Raw genomic sequence first — 17709 nt, 5'->3', positions numbered from 1 at the left:
ACATGATCTGCAAGTTGTAAATGGACTTGCTAGTATAGTACTCATGTGCTAAACCTGAGTGTGTATACTAGGTCCAGACCAAGTACACTATTAACAAACCCATGCCTGTGTTTGAGGGTGGGGGGTGGAGAAACAACTAACAATTTCAAACAACATGGACACCCATCAAGCTTATGAAAGCAGGACATGTGTTTGGCTCAACACACACACCACAGGTAAGGTGTAACTACAAATAGGAGACATCAAACCCTTGACCTATCCCAGCGCCACACATGTCTGGTAATGCAGACCTTTGTCCACATCATATACTTCCAGTAAGCCATGACTTACAACTAACACAGAGATGCAAGAACACCCCTGGCAATAATTTGCATGCACAACTAGCCCATTGCACTCAAGTGCCACATACTCGTAGCACTACATGTGGAGCTACACGCTGCTAGGAAGTTCAACCGACAGTCTAATCGGTACATTAGTGAATAGAGAAGCAGAAGTCTGTTTGTAAGCATTTTGCAGCCCCATTCTGGAAGAATGTGGATCTGACAAGCTGACTAAATCACAGATTAGGTCCAGTGCGACTCTTGCTGATACAAGTGTTATCCACATGACTCATCCCCATTCACATTGCGGGTCCTACAGGACTGACCTAGAATCCCTAAATAAGACAATAGGATAAGCATTGGCCAACTCTAAAATGGTGAGAAAATGAAATTCCACTCATGGAACAAGACAAGTGATGGGCCAGCGCATCACACATCACCAGCAAACACAACACATAACAGACATATCACCACTTACTGGAGTTTTCAGGGTACTCGAATGAAGCCACCTTGCCCACAGTGTAGGATGCGGGTCCACCTGCAAGGCACGGAAGGGAGAAATGTGCTCAAATTCTGTGCACTGACCAACAATTCCAAAGACAAATACTATGTGTAAGATTACATAAGTAAGTAAATCCACTCAGACATGATGATACTGCATCCGATATAGCACGGCTAACATATACATACCATGGGTCTCCAGTGAGTTTTACACACATAGCTGCACACATGCAGTGGCCCTAACTATCATGTGGTGGCAAACATGCTCCTTCATTAGTGAGCAGACATAATAATGGAGTGTATTCGTCTCATCATGTGTTTCCAAGAGAGACATCCCAAGCCAGTTTCCTTGAGGAGTGCATTACCATTCAACCAGCCATTGTGGCCATGACAAATATATGACACATAGGTACAATGTACAGACGGGCAGGGACAGATGAAGCCCTCATGTTGCTACAGTTTCTTCATTTGATGTGGCCCAGCTATGATGAGTTGCACCAACCATAGAGATATGAACCCATGTGCATCCCTAAACGAAAGGTGGAACAACAAACACCAAATTCCAGTGTAAGATGTTAGCTGAGGGCACCTTGCATTTGTTCCCTATGTTGCCAAATGCAGATCTGACATGTATCCAAAATGATGAAGGACCACAATAATCCCTAACATTTATAGAACTTCCGTGATCGCTTTCCTTACACACTCACCAGACACACATGAGACATATGTTTGGGCCACATTGCTATCATCAATTGACGTGAAGCCTGCACTCATTTTCTGCATCATGTAGTGTTTCAAAAGTCAGTCTAGCTGTTGTGTCAACAAAGGTCGGTAATGATGTTGAAAATATATACCTCACAGGCAAATGTGACCTATTTACATAATGGGCTCCTGATTTGTGTTGCTGTTTGACACAAAGGCGGCACCAACTTACATTAAGCAAAAGTGTTCATTAAGTTTGCAGAGCACTTGCTTCCTGACATCTAGCAACTGTGGTCCTTAACATAGTCCTTCAATGACCCTGTATGTTTCCAAAGCATTCCACACACTCAACTACATAGCCGGCAGATATTGTACAAATCATCTGATGTCACTACAGAGCATTTAATCGTGCACATTTACACGATTTTTACTCACCAACAGGGCCACCAATCACAATTCCCAGGTGATCCAGCAGATCTTGCTCCCTGGAGATGAGGTCAGCCCAGCGGTGCTTCAGCTGGTGGTCATTCCTCTGGCTCCGATATACACGTTGCAAGTGATGCAGAACTTTTCCCCACTGGATTCTCCGTGCCTCGGTGTGATACCCCTGTATCACCCGCCCACCTGCCTCAATCATAAGGGGGAGGAAATGGCACACCAGCCATATGAACCCCCCATGCTCCTCCTCACCCATCTTGCCAAGATGTGGCCTACCCAACATCTCAGCACAAACAAAAAGGGGAATAGGGGATCAAGGAGAACAAAGGAGAATAGGGGTAAAGTAGAATAAGAAAAACATAAACTAAACAACTAAAAGAGCCCAACTATCCCCAAACTATCACTACCCACAACAGACTCCCAAAAACAACAAAGACAATACAATACTAGACAATAGTCCACAATGAACACTCAGATAGGCTACAACAACAATATTTTATTCACAAACTGACAAGTAATGGACCACACAGGAGACAAAAGCACAATTTCACTAGACAAAACTCTGAACACAGCCACACAGTCTAGAAGAATCACAGACTGCAAAGTGAAAGTACGCCCACTGTACATGATCTGCAAACAGGATATCCTATTACATCACTTCCTGCATAAAATGGCAGCCGTTTATATCGTTATGCGTCAAAAACTGGCGTCATTTTTTTTGACGCACTGGAGTAAAAATGAGCCTGCATCCATATATTTGGAAATAGGCTAACACATAACCAATTTTCTGAGGTACAGCTTGGAAGAGCCAATGGTGTTTCCAGGGCATTATGCGTAGTTTTTCAGGCATAAGCGTAATTTTTTGACGCATGTGTGTCAAAATTTCAGGGCATTAACTGGGTTTGGGTCATTTTGCCATTTTGATGTTATTTAACATTTGTGACACAACTGAGATAGGCTGATTGCACCCACTTTGGTCTTGACGGTGTATGGGCACATGTGAGACATCATACAGCTGCGGACCATGATCCGCTACTTCCTTAGCAGGATTTTCACTCTTGGCTGACGCGCTAGATGGCCATATGTGTGGCCTACATATATGTATTGCACAAATTGGGCATGTTTGGCGTCAGGAGAGGATAGCAAGGTGACTCACATAAGTACAATACCTCAATGCCTATGGTTCAATGTGTGTGCATTGGCTACTAATGTAGTTGTTGACCCAGTGTGTGTGCATCACAAGATGCATTATTGAAAATATGCTTGTATGAATGTGAAGTCAATGTGTCCAAACCTTAGATGCAAGTCAGTGTGGAAATGAGAGAAGACATGTGTCAGTCATACGTGTAGCAACATCTGTTGTGTGCACTTCCCAGATTTTGAGTAACGTAGACACCACAAATAACAAAGCATGCACCGGATAGATGGCAGACGCTTGTTCATGTCAATGGTCCAAAAGTTGCCCATCCGATGTCCTGGAAATTTGGAAACCCACTGTGAGTCAGGCACATGTACAGACTAAGTGGGTACCATGTTATTGGCACAGACAGCCAAAGGTGACCCACAACTGTAATTTCTCCCCACAGTTGTGGTCATATGACTGAGCCACAACTCTCCTGTGGCAGTGGTGGACCAGCAGACGAGGCAGCACGTGGCCACATATTCCAGTGATCAATTGCACAGAGGTGTCTGATTCATGTGTGTGGTCCAATATTGATCCTGTATATTTTTAGGGGTCTATGTTGTCACAGTTATGTCCAGGTCTCATCATGAGTCAGTGGCGGCTATTCCTGTATCTACTGAGTATCCTTCGGAGATCAATGGAAGTAAAGTTGATGAGGACATGAGAACCTACATGGGGATGGTCCCACCCTCTCACTGTAGACGTGTTATGAGACTGTCAACAGGGCAACCTTGGTGTGCTGAGTGAGATCATATCTCAGGAGTCATGTTCCGGCAGGTGTCATTACAACATTTGTACACAGGTTGGCCTGTAAACTTCCCACTGCATCTGGGAACATCATAGCCTCTGTGGTGATTGATCTTGCAGCTATTCAGCATGCACAGGCCATCAATATGTAATGAGCAATCAGATTCAGCGTGTGAACTGTCAGGGTCCTAACATGTGTGGACTTTTCATGCACATTATCAGAGGTTGCTCGTTCTGCTGGAGGCACCATACCCAATCCCTGCATACGGCCCAGGAACACTGTCACACTTTGTCATTCATGCATACATGAGACCCAGACAAGGGATAGGCCATGATATTCGAAGACAATTTTACAATTATGGTACAATTAAAATGTAGATGATGCTATACAATGTACTTGGGTATGCATTGAGGAAGCACCTGACAAAATACCCCCTGAGGAATGTGAGGTTTGGGAAAGCAAGTGTGGTACATATGTAGCCACAAGGAACCTTCAGGGTAACGCACATACAGGTGCCATTCAGACTGACAGGATGCAGGGTCAATCAGGATCCAGCAATTTCACAAGGTACATACTCAGTGGCTGACTTACGCTGGTCGGAGGAAGAACAAGACAGTTGACATGGGAAACTGTGTTTGTCCTGTGTTTTGGAAGGTGACACATAAACCCAAGGGCTGTGTTACACAGCTTAATTTCTAGCAATGCATAACAGTGTATTTGACAAAATGGCAACTTCTATGCTGTTCCAAGCATCTGCAGGGGCAGTGCATGTTCAAATGGGTGGTCTGCATGGAGGTGATCCCAGGTGTGTGCTGCATCAGTTTCTCAGAAGTCCTGTAGGTGAGATTTGAGTTCAAATGGCCAACAGTACCTTTCACATGGGAAGCAACCTACAGGTGATAACAGGGCTTAGAAACTACAAGCCAGTGTATTAATTGACTTGACGTCCATGCAGTCAGATGTACAATGACAATGGCATACCATAGGAAAGGGTGTAGTACACTGGATTACTATTGTTAGTCTGTGTTTGGAGAGGAGGAAATATCTGGGGACACATATTACCATTCCAGGGACCTCTTCAGACAGGTCGGGTGAGACCAGGAGCATGGGTGTGTCAGGAGTTAGAAAAGGGCTGACATGTACATGGAATGTCATGTGCACAATACTTGTCATAGTCTGTGCAACGATAGGTGCTGTACGACTTACTGCTGTCAAGGGTCTGGTCATACATTCCTGTTACCAATGCAATAGCACATCCACTGCCTCATGTACGAGGCATTTTTTTCCATTATTGACTGATGGTGTCTTAGTTGTGTGCCATGTGCTGCGATGAACCATGTTGCCAACATGTATGTGTGAAATAGGTGTGGTCCTCTGCTATTGCCCTTCAAAGGTGAAATGTACAGGACATATGTCTTTTACAGTGTGTGTGTGTGACTGTTGTGTAATACACATCACAATTGCTTAGGAATGTTCTGTGCCGTGATCGGTATATCAGCAATGCTCCATGAGGCTACACTGTTATTCTGATAGTTAGAGATAAAGGTGAGCAAAAATGATTAGCCAGACCATGATATGGTGATTATTATTAAAATCCAGTGAAAATTTCGATTTTTTCAAACAAATGGGAAAAAGGGCTGTAGAAGAAGGCTTGTGGTTTTTTCCCTGAAAATTGCATCAGCAAAGTGTTTGAAGTGCTAAAATCACCATCTTCCCAGCTTTCAGGAACAGGCAGACTTTAAGCAGAAAACCCAATTTTTCAACACAATTTGGACATTTTACTGGGACATACCCCATTTTTACTACTTTGTGTGCTTACAGCCTCCTTCCAGGTATTGACAGAAATGGGTGTGAAACCAATGCTGGATCCCAGAAAGCTAAACATTTCCAAAAAGAAGACATAATTCTAAATTCAGCAAGGGGTAATTTGTGTAGATCCTACAAGGGTTTCCTACAGAGAATAACAGCTAAAATAAAATAAAAATGAAATTGAGGTGAAAAAAACTGCCATTTTTCTCACCGTTTTACTCTATAACTTCTTCCTGCAATGTCAGATTTTTGAAAGCAATATACTGTTACGTTTGCTGGACTCTTCTAGTTGCGGGGATATATAGGGCTTGTAGGTTCATCAAGAACTCTAGTTACCCAGAGCCAATAAATGAGCTGCATCTTGCAATGGGTTTTCATTCTATACCGGGTATACAGAAAGGAAATGCCCCAAAACACAAGGTGGACACATCACATTCTCCAAAAGAAAACAGACCTGTTTTTTGCAGTGCCTAGCTGTGGATTTTCGCCTCTAGCTCAGCCGGCACCTAGGGAAACCTACCAAACTTGCGCATATTTGAAAACTAGTCACCTAGGGGAATCCAAGATGGGGTGACTTGTGGGGCTCTCACCTGGTTCGGTTACCCAGAATCCTTTGCAAACCTCAAAATCTGGCTAAACAAACACCTTTTCCTCAAATTTCGGTGACACAAAGTTCTGGAATCTAAGAAGAGCCACAAATTTCCTTCTACCCACCATTCCCCTAAGTCTCCCGATAAAAATGGTACCTCACTTGTTTGGGTAGGCTTAGCGCCCGCGAAAAGAAATGCCCTAAAACACAACGTGGACACATCACATTCTTCCAAAGAAAAAAGACCTTTTTTTTGCAAAGTGCCTAGCTGTGGATTTTGCCTCTAGCTCAGCCGGCACCTAGGGAAACCTACCAAACCTGTGCATTTTTTAAAACTAGACACCTATGGAAACCCAAGAAGGGGTGGCTTGTGGGGCTCTCACCAGGTTCTGTTACCCAGAATCCTTCGTAAACCTCAAAATTTGGCTAAAAAAAACCTTTTTCCTCACTTTTCGGTGACACAAAGTTCTGGAATCTGAGAGTAGCCACAAATTTCCTTCAACCCTGCGTTTCCCCATGTCTCCCACAATAAAAATGGTACCTCACTTGTGAGGGTAGACCTACCAAACCCAGACATTTCTGAAAACTAGACACCGGAGGGAGTCTAGGGAGGTGTGACTTGCATGGCTGCCCCAATGTTTTCTTACGCAGAATACTCAGCAAACCTCAAATTTAGCTAAACAATCAAACTTTCCCACATTTCTGTGTGGGATCACCGCACCGGGACAAATTCCCTAAAACCCAATGTTCCCCTCAGTCTCCTGGTAAAAATGATACCTCAATTGTATAGGTGGGGCAAGTGCCTGTGACAGGGAAGAGACAAAAACATGTCAAAATTGAGGGGGCATCAAAGTGGGTCCAAAAGGGTAGTTTGGAAAAAAACCTTTTTAGGCTGACAATTGCTGCAGAATTTTTATCGGTATAGATGAGACAATGCTGGGTGGTAGGAATTTTGTGGATTCCTGCAGATTCCGGAAGGTTCCATCACAAAAATGTGGGAAAAATGTGTGATTTCCTGCAAAGTTGGAGGTTTGAAAACGGTGCGGGGTGCATGTGAAGTACATCACCCTGGAATCACCCAGATGTTTAATTTTCAGATGTGTCTAGGTCTTGGGGATTTTTTTACATGGCAGTGTCCCAAAGTCCAAAAAGTGCAGCCCTCACCATTCCAAGTGGGACAATCCCCCAGGATGAATGGAATTGGCTCCCCAATACCAGATTTAGAATGGGGGGCAATTCCATGATCTTAGACATGTTACATGGCCATATTCGGAGTTATCATTGTGAAGCTACATATTGGTATTGGCCTATTTGTAGTGCATGCGCGTAATGACGTCCCCACACTCACAAAGTCTGGGGAAATGGCCCTGAAGTATGTGGGGGCACCTTTGCTAATACAAGGGTGCCCTCACACTTGTTACCTTTGCACCTAACCTTCAGCAAGTCATATAGGTGACTTCTAAGTTACTTAAGTGCAGTGAAAATGGCTGTGAAATAGAGTGTGCACTATTTCACGCAGGCTGCAATGGCAGTCCTGTGTAAGGGTTTGTCTGAGCTCCATATGGGTGGCAAAAGAAATGCTGCAGCCCATATGGATCTCCTGGAACCCCAATGCCCTGGGTACCTAGGTACCATATACTAGGGACTTATATGGGGGGTCCAGTATGCCAATTGAAATTGGTAAATGAAGTCATTGGCCTACAGTGACAAATTTAAAAACAGAGAGAGCATAAGCACTGAGGTTCTGTTTTGCAGAGCCTCAGTGACACAGTTAGGCACTACACAGGCATACACATTAGGCCACAAACTATGAGCACTGGGGTCCTGGCTAGCAGTATCCCACCGAGACAGGCAAAACACACTGACATGTAGGTTTTTTTCTGTGAGCACTGGGGTCCTGGCTCGCAGGATACCAGTGACACAGTAAAAACACACTGACACACACTCACAAACAGGCCAAAAGTGGGGGTAACCATGCTAGAATGAGGCTACTTTCCTACAGCCTGGCTGCTCTGTGACAAGCTACCAGAGTGGGGAGGACACACTAAATTAGAGTTGGATTGGGTATCACCCTGACAAGAGTTGTAGTTTCTGCCTGACCAGGTCTCACACCCAGGTCAACCAACAACCCAATTTTCTCACACCGGCATGTTGTTATTCTGCTTAGTAGTTAAAATATTCTGTTTGTGCATAAACTCATAAATGAAGTCTTTCCATGTGATCGGCTTTCTTCTAAGCACCTTAAGCATTTCCAGCCCATTATTTAGTGAGCAAATAAGGGACATTGCACACTGTACTACTAGATTGTATAAAGTGCAAGAGACCACAATCATATTGCATCATATTTCTTTTCAAATTGGGCAACAATATGGGACAAGACTGATATGTGCATCTAAATCTTAATTTCAAAATGCCATCAGACCTCTGTATGATGCTGTCTGTTTTGCTTTGTGTTTTGTTGTATGCTTCTTAAGGCTGGGTCATAGAAGAGTTGCATAGTGCCGTGAGCTATGATCTCCATGCTTAACTCTGTTCAACTATGTCATGAATTTCTCATGGAGTTGATATTGCGTAAACATATTACAGATGTTGCATGGCTTCTGATATGTGCGTATAGTGCTTTCTTGTGGCCAAGAGTGTCATACATGCCTAGTAATAGTCTGTCTGGAGTAATTTCTAAATAAATATTGGTTGTGCTGTGTTTAGGAATATAAGAATCATGTATGTGAAGCAGTACTTGTATCTCATACTACCATAAACAACAATAGACATTGTGTGCTTCCTCTCTGTGTAGATGCATTCCATGTGATACACAAGTAACATGTGTCAATCTAATGTGCTGTGAAATTATACACTGGTATTATGCCATAAAAGCTATCCTTTTCTAGTTGCACATTGAGCCCTTGTTTAAGGAAGCCCGGGTGTAGTGGTGTGATTGTCAAGATACCTTCTACTTGCTTCCACAACATATTGCTGAAATACCAACAATGTAGTTTGCTACACACCAGATTCTGCCACATATGTGCTTTGGAAAATTAAAAATTTCAGAGTAGCAGATACTTTAACATGCACCAGGACTGCACTGGGCCAACTGGTTTTTGGATCTAAGGGTGTTACAATGAATATGAAAAGGTCTACTGTAATTGTATACTGCTTCATCTGTACTTTTGCTTGATGATACCTTTTGGTAAACAAAACTATACGTTCCTGACACTTAGGGGCATATTTACACTCCTTCTGCGCCGAATGTGTGTCAGAAATTCTGACGCACATTCAACGCAAACCATGCCCCATATTTAAACTTTGACGCCCGAGCCCGCGGACCAGAACAACCCTTCATGTCCTCAGGGAACATGACATCATCCAGAGGTACAGGTTGAACTAACAGGCCATTCAGCAGCTGCTGCGCAACATAGAGCCACAGTTGGCACCCACCTTGCTGACACCCCGCACCATCCCAACAGAAACCAAGCTGCTAGCTGTACTTCACATGCTGGCAAGTGGCTCCTTTCAAAGCACTGGCGCCCTGGTTGCCAGAACATCACAGCCATCATTTTCTGCCTTCTTGCCCAAAGTACTGGATGCCATCATTGGGCTCACACCCGCCACATCTGCTTCCCAAACACACTGCAGAAACAGCAGGAGACAAAACAGGGGTTTTACCTCATTAGTGGCTTCCCACACGTCCTTGGTGCTATCGACTGCACACATGTACGCCTTGTGCCACCTGCTCCAACTAAACACCTCTACCGCAACAGGAAGCACACACATTCCATCAATGTGCAGGCCATTGTCGATCACCAAAGATTGTTCACCAACATCGTGGCAAAGTATCCTGGGAGTGTCCATGACTCATTCATCTTCCGTCACTCTACCATCAATCAACACTTCCAGGATGGACGATATGGCAATGGACTACTTGTTGGTAAGTACAGAAACCTACTTATATACACACTGCACAGCAACCCTCTAGGACACACAACACATACACCACAACAGCAACATGTGGACAGGAACACACTGAGGTCGTGACATCACTAGCTGTGTTTCATAGGTCTGCAGTGAACCTGTCACACATCTGCAATTAGTGTACAGTCTAATGTTAAGACGTCAATGATCACAAGGTATGGAGAGGTTTGGCCACTTGTCACCTTGCAAAATGTAAGCGGCTCACTGATGTTTAAAATAATCCATTGCATAAGTCTAAAGGTATGGGATTTCCAGGGTACATAGATGCTAATGTGTTACCACCACTGTCAAAATGAATATGTGTATGGAACTATCATCTCACCCCCATTGAAGACACAGGGACACCTGTATCACAAGTCACAATGCTAGGGGGTGCACACTACTTCAAATACCCAAACATACTGCTGACAACTGGTCAGCAGACAAACACTTGTTCAGCCAAGGAAACAACCCAATGCAGATGGTACATCCTACAAGCCTAGCAAGGAACACAATAATACAAAAGAGTCACAGACAACACAAGACAACTACTGCCGTGCAAGCTGATATCAATGTGGCAAGCTACATCAACATGATCCCATTCATTTTCTTTTTCAGCTGATCAGGGGTATGGGATCCAGCCATGGATTACGATACCATTTGGCAACCCAAGCACTGTAGCAGAGCGTGCCCACAATAACGCACATAGGAGGACACGCAGCATAGTCGAGAGGACCTTCGGCATCCTCAAGTCGAGATTCAGGTGCCTCGACATCACTGGTGGCAGCCTCCTAAATTCCCCAGAACTGGTCTGTAAGATCATTCTAACATGTGCCATCCTGCACAACATTTGTATACGAAGGAACATTCCCCTCTTAGAACCAGAGCCACACATGCCTGAAGAGGAGGAAGAGGAGGATGCTGGCCTACAACATGAGGGGGAACAAACAAAACACAGCTGCTGGAGTGCGTAGGCGCCAACATATTGTGAACAATTTCTTTTAAACCAACTCACCATCACCACTGTATTAACTAATGTAAATAAACACTGATAATAATCACCATATCATGGTCTGGCTAATCATTTTTGCTCGACAAAGCAAAAACAACAAGTGATGGACGGAATGCTGAACATTGTCAAACACTCACCCCCAGTCATAGATCTGGGTTTAATCCATCGTTCTTTTGCTCACAATGCCACCCCAGTTTGGACCCAGCCATATGCAAATCAGTCTTGACCCTGTTCCTCATGGGAACAGTCCAGACCGAACTGCCAAGCCAGGTCCTCACTGGACCGGAAACAAGCATCCTGGGACCGGTTTCGGGGTTTCACCCCTCATCAGCCAGGCTAGCTTGAATCCAGTGGCATCACTTTTGCTCACCTTTATCTCTAACTATCAGAATAATAGTGTAGCCTCATGGAGCATTGCTGATATACTGATCATGACACAGAAAGTTCCTGAGCAATTGTGATGCGTATCATACAACAGTCACACACACACACAATGTAAAAGACATATATCCTGTACGTTTCACCTTTGAAGGGCAATAGCAGAGGCCCACACCTATTTCACACATACATGTTGGCAACATGGTTCATCGCAGCATATGGCACACAACTGAGACACCATTAGTCACTAAGGGAAAAAATGCCTCATACATGACGCAGTGGATGTGCAATTGCATTAGTAACAGGAATGTATGACCAGACCCTTCACAGCAGTAAGTCGTACAGCACCTATCTTTGCAAGGACTATCTGTGACTAGAGTTCTATAGAAGCAGAACATAGACAGCACAAGTGCCACACCTATGACAAGCATTGCGCACATTACATTCCATGTACATGTCAGCCCATTTCCTAACTCCTGACACACCCATGCCCCTGGTCTCAACCCACCTGTCTGAAGAGGTCCCTAGAATGGTAAAATGTGTACCCTGATATTCCCTCCTCTACACACACAGACTAACAATAGTCATCCAGTGTGCTACACCCTTTCCTATTTTATGCCATTGTCATAGTACACATGACTGCATGGACGTCAGGTCAATTAATACACTGGCTTGTAGTTTCTAAGCCCTGTTATTACCTGTAGATTGCTTCCTGTGTGAAAGGTACTGTTGGCCATTTGAACTCGGATCTCACCTATATGACTTCAGAGAAACTGATGCAGCACACACCTGTGATCACCTCCATGCACACCACCCATTTCAACATGCACTGCCCATGCAGATGATTGTAACAGCATAGAATTTGTCAAATACACTGTTATGCATTGCTAGTATTTAAGCCGTGGGACACAGCCCTTGGGTTTATGTGTCACCTTCAAAAACACAGGACATACACAGTTTTCCTTGTGAACTGTCTTGTTCTTCCTCCGACCATTATTAGTCAGACCACTGAGTATGTACCTTGTGTAATTGCAGAATCCTGATTGACCCTGCAGCCTGTAAGCCTGACTGGCACCTCTCTGTGGCTTTACCCTAAAGGTCCCTTGTGGCTACATATGTACCACACTTGCGTTACCAAATCTCACATTCCTCAGGGGGTATTTTGCCATGTGCTTCCTCATTGAAAACCCAAATACATTGTATAGCCTCATCTGCTTTTTAATTGAACCATATTAGTAAAATTGTCTTTGAATACCAACATCATGGCCTATCCCTTGTCTGGGTCTCATGTATGCATGAATGACAGGTGTGACAGTGTACCAGGGCCGTATGCAGGGATTGGGTATGGTGCCTCCAGCAGAACCAGCTACCTCTGATAATGTGCATGAAAAGTCCACACATGTTAGGACCCCAACAGTTGACACGCAGAGTCACATTGCTCACAACATATTGATGGGCTGTGCGTGGTGAATAGCTGCAAGATTAATCAACACAGAGGCTATGATGTTCCCAGATGCAGTGGGAACTTTACCGGTCAACCTGTGTACAAATGTTGTAATGACACCTGCCGGAAAATGACTCCTGACATATGATCTCACAAAGCACACCAAGGTTGCCCTGTTGACAGTCTCATAACATGTCTGCAGTGACAGGGTGGGACCATCCCCATGTAGGTTCTCATGTCCTCATCGACTTTACTCATATTGATCTCCGAAGGTAACTCAGTAGACACAGGAATAGGGGCAACTGACTCATGATGAGACCTGGACGTAACTGTGACAACATACACCCCTAAAAATATACTGGATCAACATTGGAACACACACATGAACCAGAAACCTCTGTGCAATTGACCACAGGAAATATGTGGCCATGTGCTGCCTCGTCTGCTGGTCCACCACTGCCACTGGAGAGTTGTGGCTCAGTCATATGACCACAATGGTGGCGTGATATAACAGTTGGGGGTCACCTTTGGCTGTCTCTGCCAATAACATGATACCCACTTAGGGGCATATTTATACTCTGTTTGCGCCGAATGTGCGTCAAAATTTTTGACGCACAATCGACGCAAACCCTGCCCCATATTTATACTTTGACGTCCGACCCTGCGGGCGTCAAAATTCCACCATGTGCGTCATTTTTTGGAAGGGGGAACCAGCCTTGCGTTAATTATATGAAAGGTAGGCGTTCCCTTCCAAAAAATGACTTTAAGCCCTGTGTCCCTTATTTATACTCTGGCGTCATTTTGACGCACAGGAGGGGGTGGGCCTTAAAAAATGGCGCACAGCCTGATGGGCGCCGTTTTTTAACACCTGGGTCAGGGCAGGCGTTAAGGGGCCTGTGGGCTCGGAAGGAGCCCAGAGGTGCCCTCCCCTGCCCCCAGGGACACCCCCTGCCACGCTTGCCCACCCCAGGAGGACACCCAAGGATGGAGGGACCCATCCCAGGTAAGTAAAGGTAAGTTCGGGTATGTATTTTTTTCCAAATTTTTTTGTGGCATAGGGGGGCCTGATTTGGGCCCCCCTACATGCCACTATGCCCAATGACCATGCCCAGGGGACATAAGTCCCCTGGGCATGGCCATTGGGCAAGGGGGCATGACTCCTGTCTTTGCTAAGACAGGAGTCATGTCAATGGAGGTTGGGCATAAAAAAAAATGGCGCAAATCCGGTTTGAGGCCTGAATTTTGCCTCAGACCTGACTTGCACCATTTTTTGACGCACAACCCCCATTTTCCCATACGCCGGCGCTGCCTGGTGTGAGTCATATTTTTTACGCACACCAGTCCGCAGCGCCGGCTAACGTAATTCCATTAATAAGGCGCCCGCATGGCGCGTTGGAATGGCGTTAGCCGGCGGTAAAGTTTTTGACGCACAACTGCGTTGGCGCAGTTGTGCGTCAAAAAGTATAAATATGGGCCTTAGTCTGTACATGTGCCAGATTCACGTGGGTTCACCAACAAGTGCCTAGGAAGCCGTTACCAAATTTCTAGGACATGGGATGGGCAACTTGTGGAGCATTGACATGAACAAGCGTCTGCCATCTATCCGGTGCATGCTTTGTTATTTGTGGTGTCTATGTTACCGAAAATCTGGGAAGTGCACACAACAGATGTTGCTACATGTATGAATAGCACATGTCCTCTCTCATTTCCACACGGACTTACATCTAAGGTTTGGACACATTGACTTCACATTCTTACCAGCATATTTTCAATAATGCATCTTGTGATGCATACACACTGGGTCAACAACTACATTAGTAGCCAATGCACACACATTGAGTCATAGGCATTGAGGTATTGTACTTATGTGCATCACCTTGCTATCCTCTCCTGATGCTAAACATTCCCAATTTGTGCAATACATATATGTAGGCCACACATATGGCCATCTAGTGTGTCAGCCAAGCGTGAGAATCCTGTTAAGGAAGTAGCGGATCATGTTCCGGAGTAGTATGATGTCTCACATGTGCCCATACACCGTCAACAACAAAATGGGTTCAATCAGCCTATCTCAGGTGTGCCACAAATGTAACATTACATTAAAATGGCACAATTACCCAAACCCAGTTAATGCCCTGAAATTTTGATGCAAACGCGTCAAAAAATGACGCTCATGCCCGAAAAACGACGCATTATGCCCTTAAAATTGGTTAAGTGTTAAGACTATTTCCAAATATATGGATGCTGCCTAATTTTTACTCCTGTGCGTCGAAACAAATGACGCACATACTGTATGCGTCAAAAAGTATGATGCATAACAATCAAAACGGCGGCCATTTTATGCAGGAAGTGATTTAATAGGACATCCTGTTTACAGAATATGTACAGTGGGGATACTTTCACTTTCACTTTGCAGTCTGTGATTCTTCCAGACTGTGTGGCTGTGTTCTGAGTTTTGTCCAGTGAAATTGTGATTTTGTCTCCTGTGTGCTCCATTACTTGTTAGTTTGTTATCTAAAATTGTTGTTGTATACTGTCTGAGTTTTTATTGTTTACTATTGTCCAGTATTGTATTGTCTTTGTTTTTTGTGGGAGTCTGTTGTGGGTAGTGCTAGTTTGGGGATAGTTGGGCTCTTTTAGTTGTTAAGTTTAATTTTTTGTCATTCTACTTTCCCCCTTTTCTCCTTTGTTCTTCTTTATCCCTATTCCCCTTTTTCAGTGCTAAGATGTTGGGTAGGCCACGTCTTGGAAAGATGGGTGAGGAGGAGCTTGGGGGTTTTTTATGGCTGGTGTGCCATTTCCTCCCACTGATGATTGAGGCAGGGGGCAGGTGATACAGGGGTATCACACAGAGGCACGTCGAATCCGGTGGGGAAAGGTCCTGCATCACTTGCAGCGCGTGTATCGGAGCCAGAGGAATGACCACCAGCTGAAGCACCGATGGGCTGACCTCATCTCAAGGGAACAAGACCTGCTGGACCACTTGGGAATAGTGATTGGTGGCCCTGTTGGTGAGTACAAATCATGTAAATGTGCACGATTAAAAGCTCTGTAGTGACATCAGATGATTTGTACAATATCTGCCGGCTATGTTGTTGAGTGTGTGAAATGCTTCGAAAACATACAGGGATACTCTGTGAAGGACCACAATTGCTAGCTGTCAGGAAGCAAGTGCTCTGCAAACTTACTGAATACTTTTGCTTAATGTAATTTGGTGCCGCCTTTGTGTCAGACAGCAACACAAATTAGGAGCCAATCACGTCTATATAGGTCACATTTGCCAGTGAAGTACAGATTTTCCAAAATATTACCAACCTTTGTTGACGAAACAGCTAGACTGACTTTAGAAACACTACATGATGCAGAAAATGAGTGCAGGCTTCACGTCAATTGATGATAGCAATGTGGCCCAGACATATGTCTCATGTGTGTCTGGTGAGTGTGTAAGGAAAGCATTCACGGAAGTTCTATGAATGTTAGGGATTATTGTGGTCCATCATTTTGGATACATTTCAGATCTGGATTTGGAAACATAGGGAAAAAGTGTAAGGTGCCCTCAGCTAACATCTTACATTGGTATTTGGTGTTTGGTGTTCCACCTTTCGTTTAGGGATGGCAGGCCAAAGGTCTGCACATGGGTTCATATCTCTATGGTTGGTGCAAATCACCATAGCTGGACCACATCAAATGAAGAAACTGTGACAACATGAGGGCTTACAAATGTCCCTGCCCCTCTGTACATTGTACCTATGTGTCATAAATTTGTCATGGCCACAATGGCTGTTTGACTGGTAATGCACTCCTCAAGTAAACAGGCTTTGGATGTCTCTCTTGGATGCACATGATGAGATGAATACACGCCATTATTATGTCTGCTCACTAATGAAGGAGCATGTTTGCCACCACATGATAGTTAGGGCCACTGCATGTGTGCAGATATGTGTGTAATTGTCACAGGAGACCCATGCTATGTACATGTTAGACGTGCTATATCGGATGCAGTATCATCATGTCTGAGTGGCTTTACTTACTTATGTCATCTTACACTTAGTTTTTGTCTTTGGAATTGTTCGTCAGTGCACAGATTTTGAGCACATTTCTCCCTTCCATGCCTTACAGGTGGACCGGCACCCTACACTGTGGGCGAGGTGGCTTCATTTGAGGACCCCGACAACTCCAGTAAGTGTTGATATGTCTGTTATGTGTTGTGTTTGCTGGTGATGTGTGATGGACTCCTGTGTGTTGAACACATAGCAAGGTGTGATGCGCTGGCCCATCTTTTGTCTTGTTCCATGAGTGGGATTTCATTATCTCAGCATTTTGGAGTTTGCCAATGCTTATCCTATTGTCTTATCTAGGGATTCTAGGTCATTCCTGTAGGCCCCGCAATGTGAATTCGGGTGAGTCATGTGGATAACACTTGTATCAACAAGAGTAGCACTGGACCTAATCTCAGATTTTGTCAGCCTGTCAGACCCACATTCTCCCAGAATGGGGCTGCAAAATACTTACCTACAGACTCCTGCTTCCCTATTCACTAATGTACTTATGAAACTGTAGGTTGAACTTCCTAGCAGCATGTAGCTCCACATGTAGTGCTACAAGTATGAGGCACTTGAGTAAAATGGCCTAGGTGT

The sequence above is a fragment of the Pleurodeles waltl genome, chromosome 5 (assembly GCF_031143425.1).
Source record: "Pleurodeles waltl isolate 20211129_DDA chromosome 5, aPleWal1.hap1.20221129, whole genome shotgun sequence".
Taxonomy (NCBI): Eukaryota; Metazoa; Chordata; class Amphibia; order Caudata; family Salamandridae; genus Pleurodeles; species Pleurodeles waltl.
Note: the sequence above shows the minus strand (reverse complement) of the source record.